The 17,127-nt window shown below is 39.7% G+C and overlaps 1 non-coding gene across 1 annotated transcript; it reads right to left on the minus strand.

Moving 5' to 3' along the window:
• Positions 1-399: 399 nt before the first annotated feature.
• Positions 400-525, minus strand: LOC130017376 (small nucleolar RNA ACA64). The gene has a single exon (XR_008791394.1). It is a non-coding gene; the product is annotated as a small nucleolar RNA ACA64 (small nucleolar RNA).
• Positions 526-17,127: the final 16,602 nt, after the last annotated feature.

Raw genomic sequence — 17,127 nt, forward strand, 5'->3', positions numbered from 1 at the left:
ACAAGAGAGAGAAAAGCACAATATTTTGGAATTCACATTCCCCTTTCCAATTTACTCTATATTTCTATATCCCTGCTACATCAAGAGAATAGAGATGTTATTCATATTTTGCTGTAATGACACTTTATGGTCTTCAAGACTACAGAGTGATTTAAGATACACTAAAGAATTTGTAAAATGTATGTCTTCTTTTCTTTTCTTGGCAGAAAACAGTTTCACTCCTTTATTACAACCTATTGTGTCAACAATATCTGATTTTTTTTATTTGATCAACAACTTGATTGAAATGGCAAAAGCTGACCCTCACTCCCTAACCGACAGGAACTCTAGGCATCTTGTGGACAGCAGAAGGGGCAGAGGTCAGAGGTTGTGGGCAGCACTCAAGGTGTCACAGTGACTTCTTTTTGAGACCCAGTTCTCAACACCTAACATGAGAGATGGGGCAATGAGCTGACGCCCCACTGGCTGTAGGTGGGGAATCTCATCCATGGCTACTGCCAAAGCCAAGGATTTTTTTTAACTGACAGCATTATATTTTTTAGTTTTTTGTAAGTTGAATTATTGTTTTGTTATAAAGACTGATTTACAAAGCTATTAATAGTTACAAAGCAATTAATCACCCTACAAGGGTGATTAGAGGTCGCCCCAAAAGCCTCTATCCCTCTTGGAAAGACTGGCAAGCTACCGAGAGTATTCCGCCCGCACGGAAGAGCCTGGCAAGATATCCGCTGTGTATTCGATATGCCAAAACCAGTAACTACAACTGATCTCATTCACCTGACCCTGAAGGCTTCACCGACATGGCAGCACTGAGAAGGATGAGAAAGGAGAGGCCGACAAAATCTCAAGGCCAACGTAGGCTGCCAGAATGAAGGAAGACAAAAATGATCGTCTGTACTTTCAATGCACGTACGCTAGCATCAGATGCATCCATCGAGGACCTGATGGTACAAGCGCGAACGATCAAGTACGACATCATTGGTCTGACAGAGACAAGAAGGCACGAATCTCACCATGCCGTTTTCGACACTGGAGAAGAATTGTTCCTCGGAACATGCGATAAAAGAGGTGTTGGAGGCGTCGGTGTCCTTGTCAACACAAACTTGGCCAAGAGCATTGATTCATTCGAATGCCTAACAACCCGAATTGGACGTTTACATTTGAATAGATGTAGCTCACTGCCTGCAGTTTCTATCTTCGTTGTCTATGCACCAACATCTCATTATGATGAAAGAGAAATCGAGAAGTTCTACATGGAGCTAGAGAAGTTCTATAAAGAAGACCACACCTTCTACAAGATCATTGTGGGTGATTTTAATGCCAAAATAGGACCAAGAAGATCAGCTGAAGAACTTCACATCGGGACCCATGGCCTAGAATGGAACGAACAGGGTGAGAGACTGTCTGAGTTCATCATGTCGACCAAAACCATTCATGGTAACTCACAGTTCCAGAAGGCAGAATCTAAACGATGGACATGGGAGTCTCCCGGTGGACGATTCCACAACGAAATAGACCACATCATACTCAATCGACGGTTTTGCCTGACTGATGTCGCTGTTGTCCCAAAATTTCGAACGGGATCGGACCACCGTCTCCTTCGTGCAAAATTCTACTTCACAGAGCGGGGAGAAAGGGCTGCAAAGTTCAAAAAGAGAACTCCCAGAATGACCACCAACTGGGAACTCTTTGGTACTATTGCGGCAACATGGGACGATGCCATTGTTGACAACATTGAGGAGGAATACGATCTACTGGTTCAGCACCTCCATGAATGTGCGAGGAATGCCAAGAGAGAGATAGCCACAAAAAGTCGCCTATCTTCGAAAACTCTTGAGCTAATTCGCCAGCGTGGTTTGGCGCATGCCTCAGGCAACCGCAAGCTTACGTCCGAGCTTGCAAAGCAGTGCAGAGATGCGATCAAGGAAGACCTCAAAGAGAGAAGAGCAGAAGTACTGGTAGATGCGGCAGAAGCCGGGAAAAGTATTCGTAACGCCCACCTGTCCTTCGCCAACTATAAGACCAAGATGACTGCCCTCCGACGTCCTGATGGATCCATCACATCCTCCAGAACGGCAATGGAGAAGATTATCCATGACTTCTACTCAAATCTCTTCGATAGCCATGTCCACTTGCCGACATACCAAATTCCACAGGATGGGTATGTCGTTCCCAACGTTCTCCCTTCTGAAATCTGACACGCCATTTCGTCGGTAAAGAAAAAAAAAGCACCCGGCCCAGACAAGGTCAGACCTGAACACCTGAAGAACCTGCCGTCAGTACTCATCAATACACTGGCTCCGCTCTTCACTCGCTACCTGTCTGAATGCAAGGTTCCGTCCCAATGGAAAACCAGCAGGACCGTACTACTGTTCAAGAAGGGAGACATCCATGACATTGGCAACTATCGCCCGATCTGCCTATTGTCTGTCATCTCCAAGTTGTTCACTCGATTCATCCTGAATAGGATTGGCAGAACACTAGATGAAGGATAACCATGTGAGCAAGCCAGGTTCCGCAAAGGATTCAGCACCATCGACCATATCCACACGATAACCAAGCTCATTGAGGTTTCTCGGGAGTTCAAGATGCCGCTCTGCTTAATGTTCATTGATTTAAAGAAGGCCTTTGATTCTGTTGAGACGGAAGCGGTCACTGAAGCCCTAGCCAATCAGGGCATTCAAGCCCAATACATCAGGATCCTCCGTGAGCTGTATTGCGGATTCACTACCAGGATCTCACCATTCTACAAAGAAGTGATCGTTGATGTCAAGAGAGGGGTGCGGCAGGGTGATACCATTTCACCGAAACTCTTCAGTGCCACCCTCGAGAACATCATGCGACGACTGGAATGGGAAGGAATGGGAGTGAAGATAGATGGTCGGCAATTACACCACCTCCGCTTTGCTGATGATATTGTTTTAATAACACCAAACATCAGCCAAGCGGCACAAATGCTGGCCGACTTTGACCGTGAGTGTGGAAAGGTAGGACTACAGCTGAATCTTACGAAGACAATGTTTATGAGAAACAGCCTTGTTCCTGACGCCCCATTCGCTCTCAATGGAACGACCATCTCTGAATGCAACAGCTATGTCTACCTAGGTCGAGAGCTCAACATGATAAATGACCTGGCACCCGAGCTGCGCAGGAGGAAGAGAGCGGCTTGGAACGCCTTCAAGAACGTCGAAGAAATAGCTAAGAGGACGAAGAACCTCCGGCTCCGGGCACATCTCTTTGATTCCACTGTTCTTCCTGCATTAACATATGCCTCAAAGACCTGGGCCCTACGCAAACAAGATGAGAACGCCATTCAGGTCTCCCAAAGAAGAATAGAAAGAGCTATGCTCGGAATATCACGTTTCACTCAAATGAGAGAACGAATCCGGAGTTCTGACATCCGTCGACGATCAAGGATCAGGGACGCTGTCTCATTTGCCAAGGTGTCGAAAATCAGATGGGCTGGTCACGTAATGAGATTTAAAGACGACCGTTGGACTAGAGCTGTTACTGATTGGATTCCACGGGATGTCAAGAGACCGCGTGGCCGCCCACCTACCAGATGGTCAGACTTCTTCGTCAAGATCATGAACGATCGGTTTGAGGCCGTTCATGTTCCCGGAGCGAACAGATGCCATTGGGCTACACTAGCACGCGACAGGGACAAATGGAGACGTTACTGGCGCCCGCTCGAGCAAATCAACGACTAACGGGAAGTTAAGTGATTAAGTGATACTAAACCATGAAATGTAGTTTAAACATCTCTCCAATATCCTATGGCCTTAATATTACATACCTCAAGTCTGTTCTTTGTATTTAAAAATATAGTTTTATAAAAATTCCGAATTATTTTATGACTTTAATTTGTCCTTTTTTTCCAATTTTTTTCTTGTCATTCCAACTTTCACTTATGTTTTCCATTTTGTTTGCATGGACTACCTGTCAGATGACAGAAGCATAAGGGGTGTTCAGAGCAAAACATTTTTCTAAGAACTCATCAAGAATATAAAATAGTAAAAAGGATTTTCCATACATATAAAATTTATATAGTTATATAAATTATATATAATTAAAAATATCACTGTCACTGTCCTCCCGTGGTTCATCAATTTGCTTGAGCAGGCACCAGTAACGTCTCCATTGTGACAATTGTTACTGTGTTTGGCATATAAAATTCATTACAGGTAGCTTGCCAGGCTTTGCCGTGTGGGCAAGATACTCTCGGTAGCTTGCCGGGATCTCCGAGAGGAACGGAGGAATCGAACTCTGGTCGGCCATGTTGGCCATTTGTAAGACAAACTCCCTACCTGCTGTGCTATCGCTCCAGCCCAATTAAAATATATATGTATATATAACTTTGACACGGGATAACTAGAAAGTCATCAGGTATTCCCTATTATAAAATAATATTTGATATAGATCCTAAGACCTTATTGTTATTAACAGCTCTAAAAGATAAAAATTACAAAATAGACAACAGGAAAAAATAATTACCCTAAAATATACCTAAAAATATAGCAAAGATGTTTGAAAAGAAGCTTGAAGATTATTGCATTTCTATGCTAGTCACATATTTGAATAATATGTATTTTTCTTCAAATGTTACTCGAACTTAGATTAAAGTCTATTATGAGGTATTAATTTTACAGTTTCAGAGGTTGCTCATTAAACATTTCATAATGTAATATAAAGCTGATGAGTCATTATAAAAATGGTTTTAACATTATAATTAGTCAACCAAAAATATTAGGACGGATTAGAAAATACTATATAAAAATTTAAAATATAAACTGCAAGCAATTTCATCTTATATTCAGTTTCACAGCAAAAAATAAAAACCAAGCATCTATTTTCAATAGCGTAGACAGAAATAATACAATTTAAAATGTAAAAATACCAGTTTAAGTCTTCTACAGTATATTTTGAGACATTGCTTAAAGATGATATTTTACTTATTTTAAACTTAAAATATTCTCCCTTCTAAGTTGATTCCAATATTTATTTTCCCCAATTTTAAAATTAACCAATGTTTTCTTAAAGTGAAGTTTTCAAATTTAATTTAATATAAAATGCAAATTTAAGTTTTCAATTTTTTAGAAGCAACTATTCAAGTCTCATAATTCTTCCAAGATTTGCTCTCAAAATATTGTATTTTAAAAGCAAATAAAGCACATAAACTTGTTCAAACTCTCTGAATATTTGAGCCTGCAACTGTGGTAAAGCCTTTATCTAAAACCAATGAACTTTTCAGGGCTGTTCAGAAATGACCAGAGGGGCCAATTAACAGTTGCACAATTGGAATCTTCCTGACGCTTTGTCAATAATTTATAAAATAGAGAGGGCAGAAGGGTCACTATCACTGAGGGGAAGTTAAAATTAAAATGTTTCTCTTACATATTCTGCTCTAGAAAGACAAGGATACGTTTTGATGTGAAGTAGGCAGAATTTTTGTTTTATGGAAGGTTAATAATTACGCAGTAGACTTAATCTGCCTTTTATACTGTCTTCCTTACATATCTCAGATTCCAAATCCCTGATAGATAATGCAAATATATTGCTTGAACTTCTTTTTTCTCTATTGCTGTTTTTAAACATGCTTGGATTTCTATTAATTCCCATTGCTATTTCCTGAAAAAGAAGCATAATCAATTTGTCTTGTTCTTCCTTTATTCATTAATATGAAGAAGCTCAGTAGACTTAAATATTTCCCATTTACCTATGGGTATCTAGTTTTCAACAATATGGTAGTCACTAAGGAGTGGAAATAGATTCCTTATTCCATTCGAAGAGAATGCAAATCCTGAAATAAATCTAACTACCAGTAGTAGCTCAATTTTCAATTTAATTTTCAAATGTTTTAACTCTATGCACAGGATTAGGTGAATCTTTCCTTATGTACTAAATTTTTAGAAAGGCCTGATAAGCATTTCTATACTTAAAGAATGTCAGTTTAGAGTAAGTGCATGATATCAAACTAACCATCTTTGTATAAGTTTTGAATGTGAGAAATTTTAATGGATAAGAGTTTAGGATTATATGATAAATGTTTAACCAAGAATAAATCTTAATGGAAAGTTATCATACAAGCAGAAACAAAGCAAAACAAAACAACAAAAAGTTAAAAGTAATTCAGTTTAAACTGAAAACCCTATTTATTTAATTTTTGTCAAGGATATTTCACCATTTACATAGTATACATATATCAGTTATGTTATATGCAATAGATATAATTTTAAGTGTTGGTTATATCTATAATAAACTTGAAATAATAAAAAAATTAAAAGAATTTTTTTACCCCAGCACAAAACCTCATTAGAAGATTTAAATTTTCATGAAAATCTTTAAGTGAAAATAAATTTGCTACATTAGCATCCTCAAGATAATAACATTGATTTTCTCTCTAGCTTTTCGAGCAGAATTAACATTAATGATTTCTTTCGGGCTTCTATCTTGTTAATTATAATCTTTTCCCTCTATTCATCAAGGGGAGATAAAGTAATAGAAGAAATGGTAACACATATTAAATAACAAGTGTTGAATCAGGAACAAAGAAATGATAGAGATCAATGTATTTAGACATGTGTAAAAATAACAACTTATAAATTTTATCAGATAGATTATTCTTGACTTGCCTCTGAACTTTATCAGCATTATCATAGGACCTAGAAATATTTGCACTATGGGATATAATTTTAGGTATTCTATATGTGTCTTTAAAGCAATTTTAAATTGCACTAGCATTAAATTGAAATATAGATATTTGAGTATATTCAGTAAAGAATCATATACGTTATGTAATTTTACATTATGCTTGCTCCCTTTGTCTTGATTTAGCCTCCTCCTTTCTCCTTTCCCTTTTGATAGGCAGTGGTAACCAATTTCTGGTCTGTTTATCTAAAAGTATATTTTTGTTTTATTTGGTTCATTTGCTTGCTTTCTCTACATACCTAATGAGTGAGGTAATGTGCTGTTTTTTAATTCATATTTCTTATTAGATCCTGAACGATCAGTTTGAGGCTCTTCGTGTTCCTAGAATGAACAGATGCCACTGGGCTACACTAGCACACAACAGGGACAAATGGAGACGTTACTGGCGCCCACTCGAGCAAATTGATGATTAACAGGAAGTCAAGTGATCAAGTCAAGTGATTTCATTTAAGACAGATCATTACATCTTCTTTATCCAATTGCAAATCTATGAACATTTTAGATTGTTTCCAGTTCATGACTATTATAAATAATGCTTCAATAAACATGGAAGTATATACAGCTGCATCTTTTCCTTTGAACATAATGAAAAATAGTACTACCATGTTTATTTTCTGACCTTTACTCATATTCATAGGAGGTCTCCAATGGAGACGTTACTGGGCCCGCTCGAGCAAATCGACGATCAACGGGAGGGCCTTTACCTTTACCTTTACTATCTGACTTGAGAACTCTCAAATTATACTTGTGATTCAAATTCATCGAAGTTCCAACTCACTTAGCATACACGCATATATAGAAATACATGTTAAGCACAACTATTTCATATAGAATATTGACATATATATCAAATTGTACTTAATAATGTTTCCTCTGTGAAATACCATTAGAGATACTGTTGGTAGTGTCAATATTTCCTCTGTCCTATTTTTTACTCTAAATAGTTTCCTCACTGAATATTCAATTTCAGTGTGAAAACTTTCTCCAACATTTGCCTATTGTTTTAATAAATCATGAAAGATATTAGTTTGTTTATTTCTGCCACCATATAAGAGACACCAAATGAGCTGACTCGGGCTCCCTGATTTCTGAATGCTAATTCAGGAATTAGAATTAGTGGCAATAGGTGGCACAAAATTTCTAACTCAGCTTTATTTAGTGGGTAAGCCCAAGTACTCTATTGTTTCATAATCTTCCCCATCGATCTTGAACTACTGTAGCACTGTCCTCCCGTTGTTCATCGATTTGCTCAAGCAGGCACCAGTAATGTCTCACAACAAATTGTGAGTCTTGTTGTTACTATTTTTGGCTTATCGAATATATCATGGGTAGCTTGTTGGGCTTTCAGAGAGGGGCGGAGGAATTGAACCCTGGTCAGCTGCATGCAAGGCAAACGCCCTACCTGCTGTGCTATCGCTCCAGGCCAAGAATAACCAGCGCACTCTAAAATGTTTTTTTTTATCTACAAACTGACTTTTAAATATATTAAAAACTGCTTATTCTAGCAAATATTTCCTGGGACGCATTTCTCTTAGTTTTCTGTAAGCCTAGCTAAAAGAGTGCTGATCTTATTCATCTTTTAGAAGAATCAAGCTTTTGAATAATTACTTTTATCTACCGCTTTCCTATTTTCAATTAAGTATCTTTATGTAGTTTCCACTAGCGCCCTGGTGTCCTGAACTTGTTACCAGGAGGCCAGACAGAATGCCCTCTCTACTTGCTTCTGTTTATACCAGCAGGATAGGCATGTCAGAGCATTGTAACAAAACCTCGTGACAATGGAAGTCTAGGCCTCTGCTTGACTTTTTCCACAATCATTTCCTTGTTGTTGTTGTTGTTTTTTCCCTGGTGTGTTCTTGTGAATACCGTTGTCATGTCTGAAAATTTGTCGAGTTTGTCAACTCTTTCTAGCTCTGTTGGCTGCTTTTTGATTCTGAACATAGAAGAACAGATCTTTTTTGGAGCTCTTGTTGCCTGTATTATTTTCCTCAGTTCTTGTCTCTGTAAAATTATAGCATATTAAATACTATATGAGTGAGTGAGTGAGTGAGTGTGTGTGTGTGTGTGTGTGTGTGTGTGTGTGTACGTGTGTGCGCGTGCCTCTTTCATTTTCTCACATGAGAGAGAAGGCTGCTACCTGGCCCTAGACTGAGCAACGTCTTTGCCTCCATTTATTGATACTCTTAAGGATATTAAGAATATTCTTCAGGATATTTGATATAAATATTAAGGATATTCTTCTTCTGAACATCCATTTCATGGAGTTAATCAAACTTTGTTTTGTTTTGGTTTTTGGGGGGTACAGGGGAGGAACATACCCTGCAAGTGCTCAGGGTTCACTCCTGTCTCTACACTCAAAAATCATTCCTATACCGAAAGTAAGATAATTAAGAGATTGGTTTCTGTGCTCTGGAGTCGTGGCTGTGCCAGAGAGCCGCTCGTTGGGGGCAACTGGTGACCTCGGTAGGGCGTAAAGGACGGAGCGGAACGCCCTCCTTCCCATGAGATTTTAGTCGCCCCCCACACCCCCGACTCATACCTGCTCCCTTCCAGGGTTAATAAGTAAAATAGCAGAAATCCAAAACCACGCAGCCGCTATTGCGGCCGCGCGACATCATTTAATTCTTGAACCCAGCTGTAGAAAGCAAATAATTTCACAATGCTTTTTCAGCATGTCTGATTTTGGGGGGGTAAACTCTAAATAATAATGGTGCATCTTTTATCGAAACAATGAATGTAATCAAAGTAGATACAGAGTTAACTAGAATTCATCTGCCTCACAGGCATTGGGAGGGGTGGGGGTAGGGTTTTATTGAGGTTCTTCATGGTAAAAAAGAAGTATTGGTAAAGGGAAATGTGTTTGATATTTGCATGACTGAGACCTAAACCTGAAAGCTTTGTAACTTTTCCCACAGTGATTCAATAAATAAGTAAATTATAAAAAAAAAATCATTTCTATACTGACTCAGGGAGACCGTGTAGGGTGCCAGAGATCAAACAGTGATTGGCTGTATGCAAGGCATACCTCCTACCTGCTGCTGTACTATCCCTCCAACACCGAGTAAACCAAACTTCGACAACACTGAATAATAGAGGTGTACTCAGTCATTTAGTCCCATAAAAATTAAAGGCCAGGTTATCCTCCTGTTTCTAGATTCAAAGTCCAGTAAATCTGCAGTTTCACTCCCATTACTGCTCTATTGTTCTATTACCTATCCAGTCAATAGAGATGCTTAAGCAATTTTTGAGTGCAGTCATGCATTTAGAAGTATTTTTTTTTGCTGTGCTTCCAATTAGAGATAAAAATAGCAATAATGAATAAAACATAGAAACATAAAACCAAAGGGCCTCCTCACATTTAAATATAAAGCAACAGCTTCACAGCAAATAAATGGATTCAAAATGCAAAAATATTGGAGCAATCACTAGTTTCTCCTTTGCTGCATTTGGGTTATGAATCAAGTAGTAGCAGTATACTTTTAAAACTCTGTTCTACTAAAACTTTTTACTCTATATGTGTTATTCTAATGCTTCGATAAACTTCTTCATACATGTGTACTGGAGCGCTGTGCACAAATTCTCTAAGGAATACAGCTAGCAGAGAAATAGCTGTCATGGACTAGACACTTCTCAACTTTTTCTTGAGGCTGTCAAGTTGGTTTCCAAATTGTAGTAATTTACATTTCTACTAGTACAGTTAGAGGAATTTCTATTTCTCCCTATACCCACAAAATATGTTGCTTTTAGCTATCTCCTCTCCCTTTCCTACCCCGTACTGACCCCTCAGATAGAAGTAAAGAGGTATTGCATTATTTCAATTTATATGTCCTTGAGTTTGAGTTGTGTTTGTTTCTTTTTAAAAAAAAAATTGTTTCTGGCCTATACCTAGTGGTGCTCAGGTTTCTGCATTCAGAGATCTCTCTTGGGAAGCTCTAGTGGACCAAGTGGGGTGCAGGGGATGGAACCTATGTTGGCACATGCAAGGGAAGTGTCCTACCTGCTGAATTATCTTTTTGGTCCCCCATGTTTTATTTTTAATAAGAAGCTTGATGTCATCTTCCATAAGCTTTCCTATTTATACCAATTGCTTATTTTTCCTATTGAATTTTTATAGATGTTCTCAATAAATTCTTCAAGTTAATCCTATCTAAGTTTATTTCTGAATGCTATACTAAGACTTCATGCCATGGTCACCTCCATATTTACAAAAACCACATATAAATTTTGGTCCCTATCCCACTTACTGTGTACATGTTATTCATGTAGTTGACTGTGTATTTTCTCACTTCTTTGTCAATTCCTCTCTACTTTTGTATATATGTGGTTTCTTTAGAGATGTGTTTCCCTTTTACAATTTTCAGTGCTAAGAACTTTACCAAGTTCACATAAGACACTTAATAATTACATTTCAGTTTTAGATATCTGGGATTTGTTGCCTCTATGATCAGACTCTGTATTGCAGCTTTAATTCTAGTACTTATTAACTTACAGTCTCTACAGTCTCTGGGGGAGAGAGGGTGGTCGTCTCTGTTAGCATTCTTTAAAAACCATAGCTACACTCTTGTATTTATTATATGTATTAGATATATGCCCTTTATATGTATTCACCAGATATTTCGCTTAATAACCTTTTTAATGATCTTTGATCTCAACACTTGGTAATGTTTTCTCTAGCAGTCTTGGTGGAGACACAATTGTGCTAGACTATACACTAGGTATTATGTTATGTTCACTTCACATCACGTTACTCATCGATTTGCTTGATTGGGCGTCAGTAATATCTCCATTCATCCCTGTCGTGTACTAGTGTAGCCCAATGGCCTCTGCTCATTCTACGAACATGAACAGCCTCAAACAGATCGTTTGGGATCTTGACAAAGAAGTCTGAACCATCTCATAGGTGGGCGACCACGTGATCTTTTGATGTCCAGTGGAATTCAGTTGGTAATGGCACTAGTCCAGCAGTCGTCTCCAAATCTCATTACGTGTCCAGCCCATCTGATTTTCAATGCCTTTGCAAATGAGACAGCGTCCCTGATTCTTGATTGTTGAAAGAGGTCAGAACTCCGGATTCTTTCTCTCATTTGAGTGAAGCGTGATACTCCAAGCATAGCTCTTTTGATTCCTCTTTGGAAGACACAAATAGTGTTCTCATCCTATTTTTGTAGGGTCCAGGTCTCTGAGACGTATGTTAATGCAGGAAGAACAGTGGAATCAAAGAGATGTGCCTGGAGCTGGAGGTACTTTATCCTCTTAGCTATTTCTTTGACGCTTTTGAAGGCATTCCAAGCTGCTCTCTTCCTCCTGCGCAACTCAGGTGCCAGGTCATTCGTCATGCTGACTTCACGACTTAGGTACACATAACTGTTGCATTCGGAGATGTTCGTCCCATTGAGAGTGAATGGAATGTCAGGAATGAGATCTTTTCTCATAAACATTGTCTTTGTGAGATTCAGCTGTAGTCCGACCTTTCAACACTCACGATCAAAGTCGGCCAGCATTTGTGCCACTTGGCTGATGTTTCGTGTATTAGAACGATGTCATCAGTGAAGAGGAGGTGGTGTAGTTGCTGATTGTGTATCTTCACTCCCATTTCTTCCCATTCCAGTTGTCGCATGATGTTCTCGAGGGTGGCACTGAAGAGTTTCAGTGAAATGGTATCACCCTGCCAACCCCCTCTCTTGACGTCAATGTTCACCTCCCAGTAGAATGGTGAGATCCTGGTAGTGAATACACAATACAGCTCACAGAGGATCCTGATGTATTGAGTTTGAATGCTCTGTTGGTTAGGGCCTTAATGACAGCTTCAGTCTCAACAGAATCAAAGGCCTTCTTTAAATCAATGAAAGTTAGACAGAGCGACATCTTGAACACCTGAGAAACCTCAATGAGCTTGGTTATCGTGTGAATATGGTCAATTGTGCTGAATCCTTTTCAGAAACTGGCTTGCTTGCATGGTTGTCTTTCATCTAGTGTTCTGCCAATCCTATTCAGGATGACTCGAGTGAACAGCTTGTAGATGAGACAACAGGCAGACCACGTGATAGTTGCCAATGTCGTGGATGTCTCCTTTCTCGTATAGTAGTAAAATCCTGCTGGTTTTCCATTGAGACGGAACCTTGCATTCAGACAGGTAGCATGTGAAGATTCGAGCCAGTGTATTGATGAGTACTGACAGCAGGTTTTTCAGGTGTTCAGGTTTGACCTTGTCTGGGCCGGGTGCTATTCATTACCAATGAAATGGTGTGTCAGATTTCGGAAGGGAGAATGTAGGGAATGACATATCCATCCTGAGAAATTTGGTATGTGGGCAGGTGAACATGGCTATCCAAGAGATATGCATAGAAGTGATGGATATTCTTCTCTATTGCCCTTCTGGAAGATGTGACAGATCCTTCAGGATGTCGGAAGGCAGTCATCTTGGTCTTGTAGTTGGCGAAGGACAGGTGGGCATAGCAAATGCCTTTCCTGGCTTTTGCTGCGTCTACCAGCACTGCTGCTCTTCTTTCTCTGAGGTCTTTGTTGATCGCTTCTCTGCACTGCTTTGCAAGCTCGGACATTTGCTTGCTGTTGCCTGAGGCTTGTGCCAAGCCATGTTGATGAATGAGCTCGAGAGTTTTCGAACACAGCTGTCTTTTTGTGGTTATCTCTCTCTCTCTCTCTCTCTCTCTCAGCATTCTTCGCACAATCATGGAGGTGCTGAACCAGTCGATCATATGCCTTGTCAATGTTGTCAATGACAGCATCTTCCCATGTTGCCACAATAGTGTCAAAGAGCTCCCAGTTGGTGGTCGTTCTGGGAGTTCTCTTAAACTTTGCAGCCTTTCTTCCCTGCACTATGAAGTAGAATTTTGCATGAAGGAGATGGTGGTCCGATCCTGTTTGGAATTTTGGGACAATAGCGACATTGGTCAGGCAAGATAGTTTATTGAATATGATGTGGTCAATTTCATTGTGGAATCGTCCACGGGAGACTCCATGTCCAACATTTAGATTCAGCCTTGTGGAATTGTGAGTTACCATGGATGGTCTTGGTCGACATGATGAACTCAGACAGTCTCTGACCCTGTTCGTTCCGTTCTAGACCATGGGTCCCAATGTGGAGTTCTTCGGCTGACCTCTTCGGTCCTATCTTGTCATTAAAATCACCGACAATGATCTTGCAGAAGGTGTGGTCATCTTTATAGAACTTCTCCAGCTTCATGTAGAACTTCTCAATTTCTCCTTCATCATAATTAGATGTTGGTGCGTAGACAACTAAGATAGAAACTGCCGGCAGTGAGCCACAACTATTCAAGTGTAATAGTCCGATTCGGGTTGTTAGTTATTCAAAAGAATCAATGTTTATGGCCAAATTCATGTTGAGAAGCATACCAACACTACCGACGCCTCTTGTGTCACATGTTCTGAGGAACATGTTCTTCTCCAGTGTCTAAAATGGTGTGATGTGATTGAACCTTCTCATCTTCGTCAGACCAACGATGTCGTACTTGATCTTTCATGCTTGCACCATCTCGTCCTCGACGGATGCATCTGATGCCATTGTATATGCATTGAAAGTACAGACAGTCATTTTTGTCTTTCTTCGTTTTGGCAGTCTAGTTTGGCCTTGAGATTTTATCACCCTCTCCTTCCTCATCCTTTTTAATGCTGCATTATTGTGGCTCTTTCAGGGTCAGCAGAATGAGACCCATTGTATTTACTGTTTTTGGCATATCGAATACTCCACAGATAGCTTGCCAGGCTCTGCCATGCAGGCAGAATACTCTTGGTAGCTTGCCAGGCTTTCCGAGAAGGATATAGGCTTTTAGGGCTGCCTCTAATCATCCTTGCAGGTGTTCCCATGGTTCAAATCGTATTTGAACCCCATCAAATATGGTGCAGTAATCTTATATTAAGTGTTTTATGATGTGTTGCTTGGGTAGCTGCAAAGCGGCCCTGTGATCCAGAAAGCATTTTGGAGCGTGGCCGCAGCTGGGTAGTGGAGGTAGTGGAGGTAATGGAGATCTGCTGGGCTGCTGGGAGCAGGCAGATGATCTCTGTTCCTGGTTCTGTTGAGCCTGGAGTCCAAGGTCACAGAGTTCCGCTTTTTTGATTGTATTGGGCTTCACTCAGCTCACACACGCAAAAAAAAAAAAAAAGAAAAAAAGCGTCCTGGAATGTGGTGGCGGTTGGGTAGTGGAGGTAGTGGAGGTAATGGAGGTTATGTTATGTTATACTAAAATAATAACATTTTTCGTAGTGACTACTCTAAAATTTAGGCTCAGCTAATTCAGAAACATAGCATTTGTTTCCTAACAAGTTGTTTCACTTTCCTGAACTAGAAAATAAATTTGGAAAAAAATTAAGACATTTATCAAGTATAAAGTACTTTTGTATTTTTTCTCATTTATTTTATTATTATTATTATTTTAAATTTTTTTAAAAATGTTATTGCATCACCATGAGATTGATACAAGTTTTCATTGTTTGGGTTACAATCACACAATGATCAAACATCCATTCCCTTCACCAGTGCACATTCCCCAGCACCAATATCCCCGGTATACGCCCCCGCCTTTCCCATCCTCCATGTGCCTCCATGGAAGACATGATTCACCAAAACCTTGTTCTACTTTTGAGCATTATTGTTTGCAATACAGACACTGAGAGGTTATCATGTTTGGCCTTTATCTACTTTCTGCACACTTCTCCCATCCTGATCAATTCATTTTCTTAGTGATCCCTTCTCTATTCCATCTGCTTTCTTCCCTTTACTCATGAGGCAGGCTTCCAGCTATGAAGCAATCTATCTGTCCTCTGTCCCATGTATATACTATCCTTAGTTGTCAGCCTCATGTTATGTTGTTTCATACTGCACAATGCATGTAGTCCGTCTATGTCTGATTCTCTCTTTCTGACTCATTTCACTTAGCATGATACTCTCCATATCTATCCATTTATAAGCAAAGTTCATGACTTTATCTCTCCTGACAGTTGCATAGTATTCCATTGTGTAGATGTACCAAAGTTTCTTTAACCAGTCATCTGTTCTAGGACACTTGGGTTGTTTCCAGATTTTGGCTATTGTGAATAGTGCTGCAATGAACATATAGGTACAGCTGTCATTTCTACTGTGCTTTTTTGCATTCTTGAAAAGTGGTATTGCAGGGTCATATGGAAGCTCAATTTCTAGTTTTTGAAGGACTGTCCAAATTGTTTTCCAGAAAGGCTGGACTGGTGGACATTCCTACCAACAGTGAGTGTCCTTTTTCCCCACATCCACGCCAGCACTGGTTGCTTTTGTTCTTTTGAATGTGTGCCAGAGTCTGTGGTGTGAGATGATATCTGATTGTTGTTTTGATTTGCATCTCCATGATGGTTAGTGACGTGGAGCTTTTTTTCATGTGCCTTTTGGCCGTTTGTATTTCTTTTTTGAGGAAATTTCTGTTCATTTCTTCTCCCCATTTTTGATGGGGTTGGAAGTTTTTTCCTTGTACAATTCTACTAGTGTCTTGTATATCCTGGATATTAATCTCTTATCAGACGGATATTGGGTAAATATTCTTTCCCATTCTGTGGGCTCTTTCTGTATTTTGGTCACTGTTTCTTTTGAAGTGCAGAAGATTCTTAGTTTGATGTAGTCCCATTTGTTTATGTTTGCTTCCACTTACATGGTCAGTACTGTTTCATTACTGTTGGGGGTCTTCCGTGTTAGCCTCTTCAATAAGTAAGCTTGGTGGGCTTCTGCATTGCTTTACCTTTGTGACCTGTGTGGTTTAGACCTTCATGCTCACTATTACTATTCTGCTTATGATGCAGAATTAATTGAGGTGGTCTTAATGAATTATTGGCTAATGTGTTTCTGGTGGTTAAGCTAACATAGTGAAAGTTCCATCCAGAAGGGTAACTTATGGTTCCTATGGGATATGTAGGTGGTTAGCAGCCACAGCTCCAGGAAGGGACCTTGCCGCTGAGGGGGTACCTGGGTGAGTGAGCAGAGGGTGCCCAGAACGGTTCAGCTTTGGGTGCGCATGGTATGCCTCAATTCCTGTTCCCCGCATACCAAAGATGTAAACCAGTCATTCTCAGGGGGTCTAGTTAGATGCGCAGCCCCGGGCAGGGTCCCTGCCGCCAGGTGCGTACCTGAATGAGTGAGAGATACCTTCTGTCTTAAGTCAGAAACATAAATTCTTGTTTGCGGATGGATTCATTAATTTAGCACATATTTATAGAATTTGTTTTCCATATGATAGTAGTTCAGGTTGACATCATATGAAGGTAGAATACTGAAATATGAATCAGGGAAGTTCCCTATAGGCCTTCCTATGAACTGTGGCTTTCAATCAGGATGTGGTAGTACACCTAGGGGGGAAGGACAGATATTTATGTATCATAATATATTAATTAATAGCTGGGCAAGCTACCGAGAGTATCCAG

The sequence above is a fragment of the Sorex fumeus genome, unplaced genomic scaffold (genome assembly GCF_029834395.1).
Source record: "Sorex fumeus unplaced genomic scaffold, SorFum_2.1 ptg000007l, whole genome shotgun sequence".
In the NCBI taxonomy this organism is placed as follows: domain Eukaryota; kingdom Metazoa; phylum Chordata; class Mammalia; order Eulipotyphla; family Soricidae; genus Sorex; species Sorex fumeus.